The sequence below is a fragment of the Penaeus japonicus genome, unplaced genomic scaffold (genome assembly GCF_977035675.1).
Source record: "Penaeus japonicus unplaced genomic scaffold, GWHDUDI00000001_assembly GWHDUDI00000003, whole genome shotgun sequence".
NCBI classification, from domain to species: Eukaryota; Metazoa; Arthropoda; class Malacostraca; order Decapoda; family Penaeidae; genus Penaeus; species Penaeus japonicus.
Genome location: NW_028234405.1, coordinates 13,585,231 through 13,602,730, shown reverse-complemented (window position 1 = coordinate 13,602,730; position 17,500 = coordinate 13,585,231). Strand labels below are relative to the sequence as shown.

At 47.5% G+C, this 17,500-nt stretch overlaps 1 protein-coding gene across 9 annotated transcripts in view; it reads left to right on the top strand.

Moving 5' to 3' along the window:
• Mrtf (Myocardin-related transcription factor) overlaps window positions 1–17,500 on the top strand; it is a 99,364-nt gene that overhangs the window by 54,183 nt on the left and 27,681 nt on the right. For 2 of the 9 annotated variants that reach the window (XM_043022822.2, XM_086556164.1), the window contains one exon: window positions 200–240. The exons of 5 other annotated variants lie outside the window; for them this stretch is intronic. The gene's annotated coding sequence lies outside the window, so the exon portion shown is untranslated. Of the gene's footprint in view, window positions 1–199; window positions 241–13,840; window positions 14,427–17,500 lie in introns of those variants that run through there. 2 more of the 9 variants (XM_086556169.1, XM_043022821.2) reach the window with 2 other exon arrangements.

Here is a 17,500-nt window from a genome sequence, read left to right as displayed (position 1 = left end):
TACTATTACTGCTACTATTATGATTATTGTTATTGTTATGCGTCTCTATATGTATGAGAGAGAGATAGAGAGATGGAGGGTGGGGGACTGTTGCAAAAAATGGAACCAGCAAAAAAAACAGGCGGAAGGTAGAGCATTTATGATTCCCTAACTACATACAGATTAACTTTTTTTTAAACCTTTTCTTCTCTCTTTCCAGGTGAGGTTAAAAGCGTGACGTGAGGGTTGCATGTGACGTCGGTGAGTATTTGACATCACTCACTTCCCGGAGGTTGGGGCTTAGGGTGGGGGAGTTTTTGTGTTTTTTTTGTCATTTGTATTGACGTTTTCTGTGCATTTTAGGTGGAATTTCATTTAAAAGGGATTTGCAAAGTGGATATAAACATTTACACTAAGTGTAATGGATTTTTCCAATTATTGAAGTAATTCTTACAGATTTTGTATTATTATTATTATTATTATTATTAGTGTGGTTGTTGTTCTTATCATTGTTATTATTATTACTACCAGGTAAAAACATCGGAAAAAGATATTTCAATTCATTACGTATTGTCTATAAATTTTACACACATGACGAAAATAAACAACCATTCAGAAGAGCAGACAAAACAAAACAAATGGAAGTGAGACCACCATGGAAATCGGAATATCATGAAGAGTTTTCCGACTCGAGAAGTCTTGCCATGCTCCTCCTGATTTGCTCTGCCTCGAGGAGCCTTGCCATGTGCCTTGGCAGGGCGGGGCGTCCACGTGGGTGTTTGTCCCTCGTCACTTCACTAAATTGCCAGAGTGACGTCGGGGTGGATGCCTGGTTTGCGAATACTTTCATATCTGCCACGCTAATTATATTGGGATTCGTGAAATGACACGGTAATGCGGCGGTGGGGGTAGGAGGGGGAGAGGGAGAGGGTTGGGGATGGGGTGGGAGGGGGAGAGGGAGGGGATGCTGTGTGTGTGTGTGTGTGTGTGTGTGTGTGTGTGTGTGTGTGTGTGTGTGTGTGTGTGTGTGTGTGTGTGTGTGTGTGTGTGTGTCTCTTGTCTCTCTTTTGTCCCTCTCTCTCTCCTCTCTCTTCTTCTCGTTGCTCTCTCTCTCTTTCTCTCTCTCTCTCTCTCTCTCTCCTCTCTCTCTCTCCTCTCTCTCTCCCTCTCTCTCTCTCTCTCTCTCTCTCTCTCTCTCTCTCTCTCTCTCTCTCTTTCTCCCTCTCCCTCTCCCTCTCTCTCCCTCTGCCACACGCACGCTCGCACAAACACACACACACACACACACATGCAAACACACGTAGTAGGGCTTCGCACCAGGAAGGAATCTGACATACGTCACGGGTTTACCTCTTTCTGTCTGTTTCTCTTTCTCTCTCACTATCGCTTTCTTTTTTTTTTCTTCTTCTTCCTCCACTCTCAGCCTCTCTTGTATACATGTGGGTATATTCATGTTTTATTCTTATTCATCCTCTTCCCTCTTCATCCATCTTCTTTCTCTTTCTCGTCTTATTCTTCCTCTTATTCGTTTTCATCGTAGACCCCCTACCCCCACCCCCCTTGTGAAAAATGGGTCAGAGTGCGCATGGTTGTAGTAGGGAAGTGGCGGTCGTTAGGGACGAGGTATTTTTGTATTGTGGGGTCTAGTCTACTCACACTCGCTTTACTTACGGAAGGAGAGGGCCGTAGGTGATGGGGGCGGGGGAGGGGGGTGCGGTCGTCCATGGGCTTATCATTTTGATGAGAAAGAGAGGAGGTGGGTAGAGATGGAGTGATAGCTTGTTGGGTAGATGGAGATGGAGAGGTATGTGTGTAGATGTGAGAGGGAGGGTAAGAGAGTTATAGGCACTGAGATAGATTGATGTATGTTATGTGTATGTGTATATTAGGCGTGTTAAAGCCAATATTTGATAGATATTATATAATTAGATTAAAACTGAATAACGTCTCCACAAAACTGTTCGGTTTGTCATAAGAGATGTGAAAAGCAATCGCATATTTTGTATGTTGTTGATGACATCAGTAGTCTACTGTATAACAGTAGTTAAATCAACCCAAAATTTGATATCAGAAAGAGAATCAGATGAGAAAAAATTCAAATAAGAATAGTCACTCATCCTCACTCATATATAACACGGGGTTAGAGTTGTCAAGATACATAGTCTACATTGCATGTCGTTTACTGGAGTCAAATAGACAAGACGTAAATGATGGAAGTCAGCCACATTTATGTTGTAAATATGACGTATTTATGTTTACAGATGGTCATTAGCGAGAGAGAGTGTATGTGAGTGAATGTGTGTGGCATGAGCTCTGTAGATTAAGAAATTCTTAGGAAGAACTGAAGCCTATTCCTCATGTCCCGTTTATAATTTCCAGCTTATGTTAGCGGAAATATTATTTGGACTTGGAAATCAAGAACAGATGTTGGGAGACATTTCTAAAACCGCACCAGACTGATCGCAGTCGCATATGTCAGACGATGCACGATGCCCCGAGACACGTATCTGCTGTGTCCTTGTATGCAAATGACCCCGAGCGCGTGTCGGACTCCGTCACCTCCAACTCGCCCTCGAACCCCCGAGCCATTTGCCGAGGGAACTCACGCCCGGATCACATCTCGGCCGCCTGTCAATCATGTGGATTCCTCACTCTTCGCGGCTCGGGTCACGTTTCGCTGCCGCCCCCGCTCTCCCCTACCGCTGGATAGGTGGAGATAGATAGTGTGTGGTGTGTGTGTGCGTGCGTGCGTGTGCGCGCGCCTTCCTAAAAGCGAATGAGTATTTGCGTATGTGTGACCGTATATGTAAGCGTGTTTACGCGCGGTTCAGTGACCTAGGGCGTGACCAGTCATCTCGTCCCGTCGGGTCATCCTATCAAGATGAAGGAACAGCGGTGGCCTGGAGGCGATGCCAACCAGAGCCTCGGCTCGCATGCGCCCAGGCTGGCTTGGCACTGCAGACCGCTGTCACTTGGGGCTTGAGAGCAGCGCCGTGCTATTTTCTCTTTCTTTATTCTTTCCTCTCGCACTGTTCCGTGTTTTCGTTCTTTCTCTCTTTTCTCCACTTTGTTTTTCTTCTAACGAAGTGCGGGCGACTGGTTGTGCCCTTGGTATGTCGCATTTGAATTGCTCTTTTGAGCAATTGAGTGGGTTTTGAATGTGAAATGAACATGGAGAGAGGGAGAGGGACTGGCTGACTGACTAAGTCTCATGATTAAAGAATCGAAAAATGAAATATAGTGTTTTTTTTTCAAGGATTAAGTAAATATGTTGGTGATTAAACTCTGATAATCACGGTAATTGCAATAATAACATAATTTATATGTATTTAAAATACAAGTACACGCATACCCTTAGAATAGACATAGATAGATATATTAGTCAATAAAAGCCCTGATATAGAATGAATAGATAGATAAAAAGACCAGTCAATAAATCTCCAGAAATAGAAGAGACAAACAGATAATTCACTAAATCAGAGAGAGCGAGAATATGAAAGGTATATCTGCAGCCGAATCATTGATTAACCAGAAGGAAACGGAGTACCTCCTGCGAGGAGTGGTGGGGTGAAGACTGAGGGAAGGGAAGAACTGGGGAAGGGAAGAAAAGGGGAGAGGAGAGGATGTGAAAAGGAGGATGGGAGAGGGGACGAAGAGCGAATAGAAGGGAGGGAGAAGGAAGAAAGGGGAGAAATAGAAGGCGAAAGGAGAGGAAAGGGAGGAAATGGAATGATGTGATAGGGAAGGGGAAGAAATGAGGAGAAAAGGAAGATAGCCGAGGAAAGAGGGAAACTGCAGCAGAAGAGACAGAGAGAGTGAAAAAAAACGAAAGTAATGGGCGTAAAAGAAGGAGGTAAAAAAAGATCTTGGAAGTTGGGAGTTGAGAAGTAAATTGAGCGTCTCCTTGCACGACCTTCGCTAAAACATCTTTACCCCCCCCCCCCTCTCTCTCTCTCTCTCTCTCTCTCTCTCTCTCTCTCTCTCTCTCTCTCTCTCTCTCTCTCTCTCTCTCTCTCTCTCTCTCTCTCTCTCTCTCTCTCCTCTACCTCTCTATCTCTCCCTCTCCCTCTCCCTGTCATTCTCCCTTCCCTCCTTCATTCTCCTTCCCCTCCCTCTCCCTCTCATTCTCCCTTCCTCCCTCTCCTCCTCCTCCTCCTCCTCCTCCTCCTCCTCCTCCTCCTCCTCCTCCTCCTCCTCCTCCTCCTCCTCCTCCTCCCCCCCTCCCATTGTCTTTCCCTCCCTCTCCAATCCTCTCACTCACTCACACACTCTTCCTCGCTTTTCCTCCCCCTTTCTCTCCCCCTCCCAACTCCCCCTGCATTCATCCCCATCCCCCCTTCGTCCCCCTTCGTTCCCCTTCGTCCCTCTTCGCCCCCCTTCGTCCCCCTTCGTCCCCCTTCGTCCCTCTTCGCCCCCTCATCCCTCCCCCCCCCCCCCCTCCTCCACCCTTTAGGTTCTTGTAGAGAAGATAACAGGTGACAGACTGCGAGTTAACGAAGGATGGAGGCTGTTTATTTATTTCATTTACTTTGTTGTTGTTATTTTATTGTATTCTATTGTATTGTTTTATTTTATCCACCCTTCTTATTTTACGAATTTCGTGTATATTTTTAAGTTTGGTGCAGGGATGATGTTTGAAGGGAAATCTTTCTTAAGTAGTGTGTGGTTATGTCATGTTGGTGATGGTTGCATTACTGGCAATATTAGTTGTGAGAAGAAATAAAGGTAATAGCAGTAGTATACGACTGGCGTTATTGAATGGTGTTGATATATGATATGATTATATCTGATAAGTACTGATGATAACAATAACTGTTGTGTGAATGCGGATCTCCAACGATGATCATGCCTGCTAATTGTTGTAATTAGGAGAAATGTTCGACGCGATTGGTTCTCCCCCCCCCCCTTGCCCCCTCCCGCTCGCTAATAGCCGAGAACACGACCAGCGACTTGGCACGGGCGCCGAGGTACTGAAGGAGTACCACTAGGGTTAAATACCAAGGAAATACCTGTCCGAGTGGATGATCGCTATATTTATGGATGCGAAAAGTGTCAGCTGATGTGGACGGAGGGGAGGCTGAGAGAGGCTTTTTCGTTCTTTATTTTTGTTTTTGGTTATATATATATATATATTTTTTTTTACCTCAATTTTTGTTTTCCTTTGGCGCCTTTTTCGATATTTTTTTTCTCGATTCCGTTTTTTCTCTCTTTTACATCTTTTTATTTTCCTATTGTATCCCTAGTGTTTTTTATTTTATTTTTTTATCTGTGTATCTTTGCTGATTATTATTTAGCGCTTGATCCTTCTCTTCCTCGCAGTTATCTTGTTTCGCTTGTGTTTTTTATCGATTTCTCCCTATCATTCTCTCTGCTCATCAGCCTGTCTGTCTGTATATCCATCTATCTACGTGTTGTTGTTTTTTTATACATCTCTGTCTTTCTACGCATGTGTTTATCTACCTACCTCTATTTACCTATCTAACTTTTTCTTTCCCATCTCCTATCTTCGTTATTCTTATCGTTTCTCTCTCTCCATCTCTCTCCACTCTCTCCATCTCTCACTATCTCTCACTATCTCTCTCTTTATCTTTACTCTTCTTCCCGTCATCGTGCGAGGAAGGCCGCTCGAGCTGAAACAACAAGGCTTTTTTAGCTGGGGTGGGGACGTGGGGGGTAGGGGGAAGATGTGTGTTTGTTTGTTTGTATGTTTGTGCAAAAAAATAGAGGTTTTAATGATTGTAGTAATAATGGTGACGACGATGATGACGGCAATATTAATGATAATGCCAATAAGAATTGGTGTAAGAATGATAACCATAATAACGTTGCATTGGTTACAATAGTCATGATACTAACAAATAGCAGTTTTAAAAAATCATGAGATTCTGCCAGCTGCTGTCAGAGTATTCGCAGGAAAAGGAGCGGCAAAGCTGAGATAGTGAAGGCAGCTTGCGCATGTGTACGCCATAACTCACCGGGCATTGAGAGAGAGAGAGAGAGAGAGAGAGAGAGAGAGAGAGAGAGAGAGAGAGAGAGAGAGAGAAGAGATAGAAGAGATAGAAGAGATAGAAGAGATAGAAGAGAGAAAGAGAAGAAGAGAGGAAGAGAGAAGGACAGTGTTTGTGTGTGTGTGTGTGTGTGTGCCGGTTTTTACAGTATGCGTGTATACTAGTGTGAAAGTGCCTGTGTGCACGTACGTTTACGCGCGCGTGTGTGCCCATCTGGCCCCGGTCCAAGACACGGGTCGTTCCTTCTGAAAACATGGTCGTTCTGCCCACGGATATCAAGCTTTGCAGCCAACCGTTTACTTTACGCACTGCTTGGGTCGTCGCCGCCGTGTTGTCCTTCCCGCGGAGATGCTATTCCTGGAGGGTCGTACTTTTTTCTCGGGGATTACACTTACTCACTCCTCACTCGCTCACTCTAACTATTTTCTTTTACGAATATACACGCACACGCGCACGCACACGCACACGCACACGCACACGCACACGCACACGCACACGCACACGCACACGCACACACACACACACACACACACACACACACACACACACACACACACACACACACACAGACACACACACAGACACACACACAGACACACACACAGACACACACACAGACACACAGACACATTTTCTTATGATAGCAGCAGTGTTTGTGTTATTAATCATGATGACGTTACAGACAGATTTGATGTATTGTTTTTTTTTAGCTTGTGCTCGCGTGTGTATGCGCGCGTGTGTGTTTGTTTGTTTCTTTCTTTGTTTCTTGTTTCATTCAGCATGTATTCGTATGGTAAACTCTCGGTAAGGTTCTCTGTTGTAGATGACAAGAGATGCCTGACGCAAGAATTGATGGGAGAACCCCCCCCCCTCCCGCCTCTGGCTCCCTCTGTCCTACCCTTCCCCCCTCCCTACTCCTCCACCCACGGCCCGGAAGGATGAATGAATCAACTTCTACGCGATGACACGAAAGGTGACGAAAGGATGGTGGCCCCTCACGTAGTCTTCCCTCCTATCCCCCTTACCCCCCCCTTACCCTACCCCCTGTTCTTACCGCGCGAGCCCCCTACCCCTTGTCCCCTCTCCTCCTCTCTCCCATTCCCCCCCCCCCTCCCCGGCCGCACCAGATCTTGACGGATATTTTTGAGGTTCACACATTATCCTGAAGAAGTTGCTTTGTTGTCATGCAAGTGGATACGTGTACATTAACACGTGGGTGCGTTTCTTTGTTGGTGTTTGTTTGTGTATGCGCGTGTGTCTGTGTTTGTATGTCTTTTTTTTCTGTCTGTCTGGTGTCCATGTCAGTGTCAATGTGTACATACTGCTTGTTTTGAGGTCCATATATAATGTGTAAGGTAGTGTATTGTTTGATCATGATGATGTTCATATTCAGGCAGGAATAACGTTGACTTGGGCGTGAAATCGCAGCAGTCCGTCCACCAGCGAGCCACGATCACACGATAATCTCCATTCTTTTTCTATTAAGCATATTTCAAGTCTTCATAAAATCTACGAAACAAGAAAGTGGGGAACCTGCGCAATATCTGCACTGCACAATATATTTTAATTTACTCCTCGTAGGGTAGCTTTCGTATCGTATCATTCACCAATTTTAAACGGGTAACATTAGCTAGCTATGCGCTGATGCAGATACAAGGGCAGGGAGGGGGGAGCCAGAGAGAGAGAGAGAGAGAGAGAGAGAGAGAGAGAGTGTGTTCTGCAATTAACAAAATCAAGAAAAATATAAAACACGCAATATCACCAGCATTAAACACAGACCTTCTTTCTATTTACTTGTCTCATCTATTTATCATTTTTTGTGTATGATTGAAATTAATTTGTGCGTTTCTGTGCATGTGTGTCTGTATTAAATTAATGGGGGAGAGAGAGTGAACAAGTGAGAGAGAGAGAGAGAGCGAGCGAGAGAGACTTGAGTGAATCATGTACTTCTTTTGACATCGCGCAGAGTCTAGAAACTTTCTTGGTGACAAGGAACGCGTCTCCCCCCGTACCCCATGTGTTTTGAGTGTGATTGTGTTTATTTGTGTACAGTTACATGCATGTTTATTTGTGCGGAATGAACACAAGCCCACTCGTGTTTGTTTGAATGTGTGTGTGCGTTTGTGTTGATGTGCTCGTGTGTATACGTGTGTTTATTATGTGTGTGTCTGTAGGTATGCACGTGTGCGTGGCGTTTCTGTGGGTGCATGAGTGTACATCCCGCCATGTGAATAGTGGATGGATGACGCAACCTCTCCTTTCCTTCCTTTCTTCTGTCATGTAGGCCGTGCCAAGAGATTTTTTCCATTTATTTTGGGATTGCGTGCAAAGGCGGTATTATTAGGGCGCTGCTCATCATAACTTGCCGCGGACGGTACACATCCTCGGCCCCACGTCTACAGCAGGTATTGTACTTCTGGCCGCTGCTCTGCCTGCTTGTCTGTCTGCTTGCGCGCTCGCTCGCTCGCTCGCTCTCTCACTCTCTTGCTCTCTCGCTCTCGCTTGCTTTTGCTTGCTCTCTCTCTCTCTCTCTCTCTCTCTCTCTCTCTCTCTCTCTCTCTCTCTCTCTCTCTCTCTCTCTCTCTCTCTCTCTCTCTCTCTCTCTCTCTCTCTCTCTCTCTCTCTCTCTCTCTCTCTCTCTCTCTCCCTCCCTCCCTCTCTCTCCCTCCCCCCCCCTCTCTCTCCCTCTCTCTCTCTCCCTCTCTCTCTCTCTCCCTCCCCCCCTCTCCCTCCCTCTCTCTCTCTCTCTCTCTCTCTCTCTCTCTCTCTCTCTCTCTCTCTCCCCCTCTCCCTCTCTCTCTCTCTCCTCTCTCTCTCTCTCTCTCTCTCTCTCCCCCCCTCTCTCTCTCTCTCTCTCTCTCTCTCTCTCCTCTCTCTCTCCCTCTCTCTCTCTCCCTCTCTCCCTCCTCCTCTCTCCCCCTCCCTCCTCTCTCTCTCTCTCTCTCTCTCCTCTCTCTCTCTCTCTCTCCCTCTCTCTCTCTCTCTCTCTCTCTCTCTCTCTCTCTCTCTCCCTCTCTCTCTCTCTCTCTCTCTCACTCTCTTCCTCTCTCACTCTCTCTCTCACTCACACTCGCTCACACTCGCTCACTCTCTTTCCCCCAATAATTTAAGACAGACATGCACGCACAGAAACGCACAGATATTTTCAGTCATACACAAAAAATGATAAATAGATGAGATAAGTAAATAGAATGAGTGTCTTCACGCAGTTAATGTTTAATGCTGGTGACATTATGTTTTATATTTTTCTTGATTTTACTAATTGCAGAACTCTTCTTGCAAATTTTACATGACCTTGAATGTATGCAATGGGTATGTAACTCATTTTAATAGTAACAGGATGTTACCAACATCAAATATCAAGATATAGCTGAGGGGTGGAGGGAGGGAGTGAGCGAGGGGGGAGTTGTGGTAGAGGGAGTGGGCGAGAGGGGGGTGGGCAAGCAGTTCGCCATTGACATAGGTGTTTACGAGGCCTTCGGCGCCCCAGACCAGGTGTAGTGTACAGAGCAACCTGCCCGGGCGAGTTCCCGCTCGTGACTCATACTGGCCGAGTATCTTACACCCGACACCAGGCCGCCGTTTCCCGGCCCTCCTCCTCATCCACCTCCTCCTCTACCTCTTCCTCCTCCTCCTCCTTCTCTATCTCCTCCTCCTTCCTCCTCCTTCCTCTTCTATTTCTTCTCCTTTTCATTTTCTTCCTCCTCCTTCCTCTTCTATTTCTTCTCCTTTTCATTTTCTTCCTCCTCTTCCTCATCCTCCTTCTCCTCCGCCTCCTCCTCTTCCTCCACCTTCCTCCTACTCCCCCTCCCTCCTCCTCTTCTCTCTCCCTCCTCTCTCCTCCCCTGCTTTCATCCTCCTTCTCCTCCGCCCCTGCCTCCTCCTCCTCCTCCTCCTCCTCCTCTTCCTACTCTTTCTCTCCCTCCTCCCTCCTTCCCTGCCTCTCTTTCTCTGCCTTTTTTCATCGTCTTTCTCATCTTCCTCTGTATATCTTTTTATCTGCCTGTCCTATCCATGTATCTCCTTCTCCTCTACACGTCACAGCCCCCTAACACCCCATCCCATTCCTTTTCTATTACAATATTGGCGAATGGAAATGAAAATCTAAGACCTTGGGCATTTATAAGACCAAAAAACAATTAAAGTACGGAATAGAAGTTATAAAGTTCGTAAGTGGGATGGTGAAAGTATATGAAGTGTGTCTGGACCTCGTCGTAGATTATTATTGATGCTATTATGTTTTAATGTATATACAATTTTTGTTTCTTTATCTATTTTTTTCCCTGTTGTATGATGTATGTCAGCATTATGCGGATGGGTGTGTTCTATTGCTCTCTTTTATTCAACCCTATTCTCCTTTTTACCTCTCTCACTCCCTCTACTTTTCTCCTCCTCTTTTTTCTCCTTTTCCTCTTTCCCCTAATCCCTCTCCCTTTTTCTTTTTCTTTCCCTCCCTGTCTCTCTCCCTACCTCCCTCCCTCTTCCCTGTCTTTCCTCTCGTCTATTAACCATCTTGAAGTTTGCAATACCCCCCCCCCCTCCCACCCCACCTTTTTATCACCACCATATGTCAGGTTGGGTTCTGCTTTTCTCGCTCGTCCTGTTGCCTTTTCGTTCTGAAGAGATGCTTACGTGAGGCAGTCCGAGTTACGCCCTTTGTTACGTCGTCTTGTTATCCGCCGTCGCCTGGCTTGATTCTGCTCTCTCTCTCTCTCTCTCTCTCTCTCTCTCTCTCTCTCTCTCTCATATTGCAAATGCTTTTCACCCTTTCTGTGTTATCGGGACGTCTATTTTGGTCTCACGTTTCGTTCTATCGTGTCTGTGTCTCGTCTTTCTTTTCTCACGCCTTTCGCCCCCTCCCCTCCCCCCCGCCCCACCTCTCTTCCGCTTCGTCTGTTCCTCCGTCATTTTTTATACTCGCTGATTTCTCCTTTCCACGTGCCGTAAAAAGCGACTCTCATCCCCCGCGCTGACCTTTGGACCTTTCTTCGGTCCTTCTACAACTAATCCCTCATCTCTCTCCCTCCCCCCTCCCTCCCTCCCTCTCCCCCTTCCCCCTAACTCTTTTGTATGTGTGTATGTATGTATGTATGTATATGTAGGGAGGGGGGAGTGAGTGTGTGAGTCTGGTCCGCCTGTGTCTAAAGGTGCGAGTCCTAGTGCACGTCTACTCGTTTATTTGCTTTTTTTCTAATTTCGCATCAAGGCGTCGCGAAGCTCAGTGCCCCGATGCGAGGAGGGGTAGGGTGGGTGAGGGAGGCCTGGAAAAGGGAGCGAGGAGACGAGGAGAAGCGAAAGGGACTTGGGGTATTGCATTGCAGTTGCGAGAGAGCCGGAGAGCGCGTGCTGTTGCAAGGCACGTGGACGATTTGCAACAAGTAAAGTTCAGGATGTGGGCACGGCGCAGATACCGGCGCGAGAGGGAGCGAGGACGAAGTGGTGGCCGACAGGCAGGCAGGCAGGCACCGCTAAGTCTCAAGCGAGCGCATGGCTGCCTGTCGGTTGTAGTGAGGGTTGTGATGATGACTGCAGGACTTGGTTGTTGGTTGCGGGCTGATGGTCATCCTGTTTTGGATCGCGGCTGATTGTCGTGGGGATGTTGCTGGACATGTTTGTTGGTTGTGGTAGAGATTGTGATTATCTGGTTGTTAGTTGTGATAACCGTCATGTTCTTAGACACCACTGTTGGTTGTGGCGGCTCTCCAGGACGGCGATGCTCCTGCGGGACCTTGTTGTTGGTTGTGATGCCAGTCACTCGAGGCGACTTAGCTGCTGATTGTGAAGAAGGTGCTGAGGCTGTGGCACATGGTTGCTGGGCGGCGCTCCGATTTCCATCATGGTGCGGCGCTGGTGGTTGCGCTTTAGGACATGGGATATTGGCAGTGGGGAGGCTGGTAGTGCCACGGGACGCGGTTGATGGTTGTGGTGACGGTCTTGATCTCATGGGGCATTGCTGCTAGCTTTGGCGAGGGCGGTGATGGCACGGGTATGGTTGTTGGTTGTTTTGAGGACGGTAATGTCGGGGAATATGGTTGTGGGTTGGTTGAAGGGTTAGTATGTTGGCTTTGCTAGTGGTCACCCCTCTGCCGGTTGTGTTTTTTGGCTGTGGCGAAGGCGGTGAGGGTGGTATGGACCGCGGGTGAGGGGTATGATGACGGTCTTAATGCTGGGATGAGGGTGATGGAGCTCTGGAACGCTGCTTAGGTTATGGTGATGGGGGTGATACTCGGAATTATGGTTGTGATGAGGTTTACATGGTGTAGGACATCGCTGATTGATGTGGTGAGGTAGATCATCCTGTGGGACACCGCTGTTGACGAGCGCGATGATGCTAGCGAAGCCTGGTTGTTGGCTTCGCTGATGGTCACCATACCGGGGGGATCAAAGCTATTGTTGTGGGACATGGTTGTTGGGTATGGTGATGCTGTAGGACATGACTGTTATCGATGGTGATGCTTTGGGACGTAGCTGTTGGGTATGGTGATACAGTGCCGGGAGTAATGCTGTGGGACTTCTCTGTTCTACTCACTACCCTCAGCAGTGAGATTCCCACGGTGATTTGCACAGATTGCGAGTAAAAGACGCGGCGCTGATTGTGCCTGTGGTGGCAGAGATGGTGTGGAGCATGTTAAAAGAGTCACAGTAAGAAGTTAGAGTAGCCAAGGATATGGTGAATGCGGCTAGCGGCCCTTGCACAATAGTGATCGGGATCGTGTTGGCATTTCTATTAGCATCATTCATCGACTAATAAGCCACTAATTGCGCACTGCTCCCGATAAATAGCACAAGAGAGTCATTGTCCTTTTCCCCTGCAGTATGATTTAGTTGTTTAGCGTTGCAAAGGACGCGTGGGCGGTCCACTTTGCAACGCACTAGGTAGCTCGGGGCGGCAGCGGGCACGCCAGCCTCGTTTCTTGAATGCAAGATCCTCCTCCTTCTCCTCCCCATCTAGCCTCCTCCTCCTCCCTTCCTCCCCCCTCCCCCTCCCCCTCCCTTCCTCCTCCCTCCTCCCTCCTCCCTCCCTCCTCCTCCCTCTACCCTCCTCCTTCATCTCCTGCTCCTCCTCCTCGTCCTCCAGTGTTTCTTGGTTTTGCCCTCTCTTCTTTCTTGACTCGAAGTGTTAAAAGAAAAAAGTCGAACCATGTTGTTTTACAAATGAAAGAGGGACTTGTCCTGTGCAGTTTTGTTTACGTGAGCGTTGTTTACATTTTGAGGCTGGAGTGAGGCGGGGTTATGTGGCTGGTCGTTATGGGAAGGGGAGGGGGAACTGTGGTGGGGGGAGGAGGGGGAGAGAGTTATCGTTTGACATGAAGAATAAATGGTATTTTACGGTATCTCTCTTCCATGTCTTTTATTTTTCCTTTGTAGACGTGCAGTTCCCCGAAGCGTATTTTTCCTATGGGGAGAGCAGAAGGGCATCGGCGGGCGTCGCGATGTGTGGGTGGATGTGCAGGTGAGGCCGTGTGGCCAGGGCGTGTAGTGGTAAAGGGGCAGCAGGTGCCCGGCCCTAGCAACCCTGCCTGGGGTGGTGGTGGGGAGGGGGAGGAGGAGAGGAAGGGCGGGAGAGGGGTGGGGAGCCTGACTCATGCCTCCACACCTGCACGATTTCTTGCCTCCTTCGTCAGCCACATCGGGCCCAGAGAACCTAAGCCTTGCTTGCCGGGGTCCTCGCAGCGGCAGGGACACGCGGCCGCTGGAGTGACACGTCCTGAAACAGGCGGTCGGGACGTGTGTAGACGCTGTAACGGGGTTCTTACGGGGCGAGGGGCTGTGTGTGAGAGAGAGAGAGAGGGGAGGGGAGGAGGGAAGGGAAGGAGGGGGAGAGCGCGTGGTGCGGTGGGCGTCAGAGAGGTGAGGGCGGGGGAGCAGACTAGTGGTGGTCGCGCAGCACCTCAGTCCTGACACCTGCTGCATCACCGACACCTCGCAATCCAACCCCCCAACCAACCCCCCGGCCGCAGCAGCAGCGGCTCCCGGCGTCGCGCACCTGTCGTCGTCACTGTTGTTATGTGCATCTGTTCGTGCTCGCGTGTTCGCTCGCGTTGACCTCCCGCGGGTGCTGTTGTCGGATCGTCGGCGTCGTCTCCCCCTTCCTTCCCCAGTAGAGTGGCGCCCGTGTCGCTTGAAGTGCTCTGAAACAAGTGCTCAGTGAGGGACATGTCGTTTCCCCGGTCGTGCGTCTCGTGCCCCGTGCAGGTGGAGGATGGTTGAGGAAACAGCTCCGGTGGGGGATTTGTGTGATAAAAAGTGAAAGTGGATGAGATTGAAAGCAGGACGTGCATGTGCGGTGGAGGCGAGTGGTGTTATGTGGAGTGGTTGTGAGGGTGCTCCTTCCAGCCGACGATGTGCAGGCTGACGGCACCTCGATTTATGATCGTTTGGCTATTGCTGTTGTTATTTTTGTTGTGCTGCAGCCACGCCTACTTTCTGCCTGCCCTGGTACGTACCCTCAATATTTTTGTTGTTTTTGTTAACTTTTTAATAGTTCTCTGTGTTAGTTTACATTGGAACAGGATCATTCTTTCGGTTGGGGTGATATTCAAAGCGCTTTGAGCTGCAAGTCAGTCTCCACTTGATGTTTTCTCTGCCTCTCTCGTTGTCGACGTTTTTGCAGGGAACAGATGTGAACTTGGCGTTAATTAAATCGGTCGCCGGGCTATGTTGGCTCGAGTTGCGCTACGTAAACAAACCCAGACTTCCTCGTGTTTCTTATGAACGCCTGTACTCCATCGTGCAATTTCATTTGTCTACAACTTGGAGTGTTTGCGTGTGTGCCTCGTAAGAGTCAAATATACGTTATATTTTTTATATATGAAGCACAAGTTTACTCCATAGGAGCGGCAATTTATGCCTGTGTTGCGCCACGGCATTCGATCATGGTCCCTACTGTCACGTTTCCGGCCCCATTAGTATTTTATCATTTCTTTTCCCTGATGGCCCGATAATAGGGGTTATCTAGCGAATAGGGCGGAAGCTCATCTCGTAGGGGGGTTAGGGGGGTTAGGGGGAGGGGAAGGAGGGGAAATACTTCCACGCCCGTATCGCTAAGGGATCCTGATCAAGCGAGAGAGGTAGGAGGCTGCTACGCGCAGACCCGTGTGATGTTTTGATTTGCACGGGAGTGTTTACGGGTGTGTCCTCGGGTAGGCTTAAGTGAGTCTGCTGAGTGTGTTGATTTCTTTTTATTCTGTTGACATCAGTGTTGTTCATCGTGTTGCAAACGTGTTGCGTTTGGAGGATTTGGATCGGATTACTTTATGTTGACAAATTATACCGTGGTAGGCTCTGTTTGTAGTCTTGAGTCATCGTAATAAATCTGCGCATTTAAACGCACATACTAGTTTTGCATTCGACTAGTGCAGTGTGCCTGTGTGTATGTGCGTGGCAGGCTGTCAAGTGGCATACCTTTAGATCCAAGTTGAAGTGCCTCCGCGATGCCAGTGGATGGCGGGTGTATTTGTGAGTGTGTGAGTATATGAGTATATGAGTGTGAGAGAGAGTGTGTTAGAGAGAGTGTGAAAGAGAGAGTGAGAGAGAGAGAGAGAGAGAGAGAGAGAGAGAGAGAGAGAGAGAGAGAGATTGGTTGATTGTGTGTTTCTATGTTCGCGGCCAGCTGTGCTGAACAATGTTTGTACCGGGATATGTTATTAATACGTGACGAGTTAAGTGCAGGTGTATGTGCGTGTGTTTGCGATGTTGTGGTGAGACCCGGGGATGTGGGTGCGGGGGTGCAGTAGGGAGGGGGGATCTGTAGTGGAGCCGGAGACCATTGTTGTGGTTTGGCCGTTGGTGCGGTCAGCTCGTAAGGTAACACCCCATACAGATGTCTTGCGTAACATTTAGTAACGCTGTTCATGTCAGTTCTTCTTAGCAAGAGGGAATCAACGCATTATTTGTAATATTTCTAATAGTGAAGGTATAGTAGAATGCTGCTAGAGGTTTAATTTAAGTTTTATCATTATCATTTATTATTATTACTACTACTGCTACTACTGTTATTATTATTATTATCATCACCATCATCATCATTATGGTTTCTGTTGCTGCTACTACTGTTGACAATAATGATAATAAGCTTTATTATTATTATTATTGATATACTGTTTCATTGCCTGTATTGTTATTACTATTCTGATTTTTTTAAACCAACTTCAATATTAATATACCTGTTGATGATTTATTTTTGGCCATTATCAGTATTTTTATTATTACCATTATTGTTGTCATTGCTATTACATATGTATTCTTTTTGTTGAGAGATATACATAGGTACGCATGACTTGTTAAATTATAGCGAGAAAAGCGCACAATAACACAGTAACGCGTACACACACATATAGAGTAAAAACACAGTCAGAACGAAATATGTCATAATGTTTCGAACCCTTCATAAAGACCTCACTGGAAGGAAATCTGAACGGATCACATTTTTTATTCCCTTCGTGTTTTATCGTTCTAAATGCCTGCTTGTTACACTTAATGGTTGTGTTGGGATTACTACACACATGCCTGACAATGAACACGCATTGTCATTCCTATTAGTATTGTTGTTATTGTGATGTTTGCATGAACATAATTATTTGCGTTGTTGTTTGTTGTTATTTTTATGCATTGTGTTTCCATATAAATGTTGCCAATTATGGCATTTGTGTGATATTTAGTAATATTTACAGGCGTTGTTGCTGTTTGAATTATGATGTTTATTTGCGGTTGATTATTGATGTCGATATCGTCCGTATGGCTATTGTTTTGGCCGGTGTTGATGTGACCATAATCACCATTATCATCCTTATCATCATCATTATCATCGTCATTTGTTATCAATCATTTTCATCGCCATTTGTCATCATTCATTCTCATCATTCTCAATTGTCACCAGTCATCAGTTTCAGTTATTCATCAGCACTGTCATCACCATATTCACACACGCCCACATACTAAGCAGAGGAGTATACGAATACAGTGGCGAGAAAACGATATATGAAATTATAGAGTAAGGAAGTAAGCTGCATTTGAGTGTGCGCCAGAGAGAGAGAGAGAGAGAGAGAGAGAGAGAGAGAGAGAGAGAGAGAGAGAGAGAGAGAGAGGGGAGAGGGGAGGGAGAGGGAGAGAGGGAGGAGGAAGGAGAGGGGAGGGGGAGAGGGAGAGAGAGAGAGAGAGAGAGAGAGAGAGAGAGAGAGAGAGAGAGAGAGAGAGAGAGAGAGAGAGAGAGAGAGAGAGAGAGAGAGAGAGAGAGAGAGTCCCTACAGATAGATGTATGGGTAGCTGTGCCAAGAGCCATGAAAAAGTAAGGGGGTGGAGAGAGGTAGCTGAGGGGGGGGGGGGCTAAGGTTGGAGTGAGGGGGTTACAGAAGGACAGAGGGAAGGGAAGGGGGGGTTAAAACCCAGGACATGCCCTAGGGGAGGGGAGGGAGGGGGGTCAGTGTGAAGGTCGTGCCAAGACAGAGTGCCATCTGTAGGGGGAGATGGAGGATAGGGGGAGGCGGTTCAGTTGAAAGGGTGAAAAATGTGTT